The sequence below is a fragment of the Acyrthosiphon pisum genome, chromosome A2 (assembly GCF_005508785.2).
Source record: "Acyrthosiphon pisum isolate AL4f chromosome A2, pea_aphid_22Mar2018_4r6ur, whole genome shotgun sequence".
Lineage (NCBI taxonomy): Eukaryota > Metazoa > Arthropoda > Insecta > Hemiptera > Aphididae > Acyrthosiphon > Acyrthosiphon pisum.
Genome location: NC_042495.1, coordinates 100,768,130 through 100,771,977, shown reverse-complemented (window position 1 = coordinate 100,771,977; position 3,848 = coordinate 100,768,130). Strand labels below are relative to the sequence as shown.

Below are 3,848 nucleotides of genomic sequence, written 5' to 3'. Positions count from 1 at the left end.
TATTTCAATATATTTCAAACACATTTGTTAACTAATTAAAATAAAATTTATTTTACCAGAATTAATTATCCAAGTTTCACGTCTTCATCTTTTGAGATTCGAAACATTGATACATTGGGGAATTGTGTTGTTGTTTTAAAACAATTAAAGTACTGACATTTGGTACCCGGCATTTTCCAAAGTAGATAATTAAATAAGTATAAAATAATAAAAAAATATTTTAATAAATCAGTTCTTAAAATGTTTAGATATAAGTAGTTACAATTCTTGAAAAACTTGAAATAAATCGAAAAATATATTGTATGGCTCTGTGTCTTAGTGATTTACTGTGCAAATATCACAAACGATATAACAAAATATAATAACCCAGATAATGGTACTAGCACACAAACTACAGAGTACTAATGTACTAGCCACTAGGTGCCTAGGTATCATTTTCCGTAGAGTTTTAATTTCAAGTAATAATAAAAATAAAAATAAATACGATAAGATTAGGTAGGTATATAAAGTCAGTGTGCAAATAACAAAAATGATGGCATTACAAGCGCATAGTTATTGGATTACTATTGGTTATTTGGTCACACTACTCAGCGACGGATCTTACCCACCACTTCCCTCTTATCCATCCTAATGCGGGGTAACACCTCGGCTGCCAGCGGCCGCCGATAGCGCTTCATAGTGGCTGCCAGCGACTAACTGTTGCCGATATTTTGCCTAACACGGCTAATCTGTATATTATAAAATCAATGGTAATATTTATAACCATACCTATTACTGTTGCAGAAGCAAAACGTTCTTTTTATAAATTAAAAATAATAAAAAACTATTTGAGAAACTCAATGAGTCAAAATAGACTAAGTAATATTGCAGTATTAAACATAGAAAGAGAAAGAACAAATGAAATAAATATATCACAAATAATTATTAATAACTTTGCTAATATCAAATCAAGAAAAAAAACTTTTTGAAATAAATGTATTTAAGTATTAAAAACTATTTATAATATTGTTGATTTTTATTTTTGATCTATTTCAAACTTTTTATATTTGTTTCCTTTAATTTTAGCACAATGTTTAGAATACAGTCATTACTCATTATCATATTAATTATTAATGATTTCGATTGACTTGATTTATGTTATGTTGATCTAGCATATCTAAGAGGTATAGCCGTATAGGTAAGGAAATAGTGAGCGTAATGTGTATTTCATAATTTAATATATCAACACGTATAAAATAAATAGACATGTGTTATGTCAGTGGCGTAGTTAGGGGGGGGGGCTAAGGGGGCTATATCCCCCCCATTTACTGTGTTTATTTTAGCCATTATAGCCTTTAGCCTCATATTATAATTTATAATAAAAAATATCAATCTTTATAATATTCTTTCTCTTATCATTCTTCTTATCATGATGAATTGTGAATTAATCACACAGCCACGGTTAATAAATGTATAGTACGGTATGTATAATATTGTTATATACTCTTTCAGTTAGGGCCAAAGGGTATATTTGTCGTAAAAGAGTTCGTTCACTTACGGGTTGTAATTCAAAACACTACACAAAATCTGTTTAACTTAAGAAAATACTTTATTAATTATTTTATTATAAGAATATTTTAATGACACAGTACTGTACGAATCGGTTACTTATTCACGACTAACTCTTGCTTATTCTACGTTCTTGCCTTGACGACGCAGTCGCTTACAAAAAAAAAAATAAACATATTGCTTATACTACTAGGTATATTATTGTCTAATATGCTTACTAATCTAAAATGTGTGCAAGGGGTTCTTAACAATATCGATAACGAGCCCTCGGAGCCTACCTTTTACAGTTGTACTACTGTCGCACGAATTAATATTAATGACTTCTTGATGACATTTAAAGAATTGTATGTTTTTATACTTAATGCACTTGAAGAACTACAACATGATACAAACACTGAAACTTCAAGTAAAGTATTACTATACTTAAATTCTATAACTAAAAGTGAATTTCTAGTGGCTATTGATGTTGCGGTGCTTTGCCTTGCTCATACATTACAACATAGTGTTGCTTTACAATCCAAGCAACAAGACTTATCAAGAGCATTATCTGATGTCATGGTAATAAAAAAGGCATTACAGAATCTTCAGGAAGATGCAGACAACCAGTTTAACCTAGTTTTTAAAAATATAATAGAATTAGGGGAAAAAATCAGGGAGTCAAAACGGGTTAAAATATTTCGGGTTTCGGGTTTCGTGTTCAAAACCGGGTACTATTTTTTGCGGGTTTCGTTTTTCGTGTTAAAAACCGGATAAAATGTTTTGAGGGTAACCCGGGTTCAAACCCGTTTTAACTCCCTGGAAAAAATTAATGTTGAAAAACGCATGCCTCGAATTTGTAACAGACAAATAAATAGAGTAAATATTGATTGTGAATACGCTGAAGTATATTTCAAAGATCAATATTTCTTCCTTTTCTGGATTATCTCATTCAATCAATGGATACACAGTTTAAAAATAGACTATCTAGTATTATCCCTCTTGAAGGTTTGATTCCAAGCCATTTTGGTAAGTATGACGAGGGAACTATTTTAGAAGCTGCCAAAATATATAGCAATGATTTATCTAATCATATGAACTCTACACTCTAGGCGGAGTTATCTTTATGTAGGCAACAATGGAAAACTAACAACATACCAAAGCCTGTCTCAGCTATTGAATCAATGTCCCACTGTACTAACCTTGTACCCAACATTAAACTATTGTTACAGTTGTTTACAACCTTGCATGTAACTTCTGCAACATCAGAAAGAACATTTTCCACTTTGTCCAGAATAAAAAGGTAGGTAAGTGGATGTCGCTTTGCTGTACAGTAGGTTACAAGTGGGTCACTGTATAATGGATAGTATTAAATTTGAATTCAATGATATAATATCACTGTATAAGAAAAACGATTCTGAGCGGAGACAGTTTGTCAGCCTAGGTATTAGACATACCTATTATACTTATCTATAGTATTAAAAAAAAATTGACCTATAATAGGTATCAATAATAAATTCCAAATTAATCATATCACAATATCCATTAGGTAACGCGTTATACATCAACAACAAACCGTGGTACTATCATAGATATATTATAGTATACTTTAGAAGTTTCAAGTACCCACAAGTAATATTATACAATCACAACAAAATAACTAAAATAGTTATTCCAGGTTTTTTAATATGTAATTTCGTCCAAATTTGAACTTAAAATGAATATAAAAATAAACTGTGCTTATGTATTTCTTAGAATTTTTAGTAAGAGAATTAAATATTAATGTGAAATCTTGTTTTAAATTTTAAATCCTTAGATATAAAAGTTGAACATTTTATAAATTTTTAATTACAAAATAATTATTCAATTTTAAATTTGATAAATTTAGTCAAAATTTCAACTTCAAATGCTTATAAAAAAATGTGTGCCTATTTATTTTTAATATTTTACAATTGCTATTGTAACAATATATCAGGAGCCTTGAATTACATTTTCACGCATTTTTACCAAACAAATAACATTTTATTGATATTTATAGAAAAAAAATTTAAAAATGACAATGTCCGTAAGCAGCTCAAAAAGAGTCAAGTTATTTTCAAATTTTTATCGTGTATAGAAAATTCTAATATAAACATTCAGTGAAATTTTCAAGTATCTACAGTCATTCGTTTTTTAATTACAATAAAATAAGAAAATCGTTACGTAAGAAATCGAGTAAATATCAAATGTTGTAAAACTAATTTCAAACGCTCATAAAAATTTAATTTGAGTTTCTTATAGAAATTTTTTTTTTGATAAAGGTAGACTAAGCTATGAGAAATCTT

General features: G+C 28.9%; 1 protein-coding gene across 4 annotated transcripts in view; it reads right to left on the bottom strand.

Moving 5' to 3' along the window:
- LOC100168229 overlaps positions 1–3,848 on the bottom strand; it is a 396,335-nt gene that overhangs the window by 348,957 nt on the left and 43,530 nt on the right. The gene's annotated exons all lie outside the window — the stretch shown is intronic.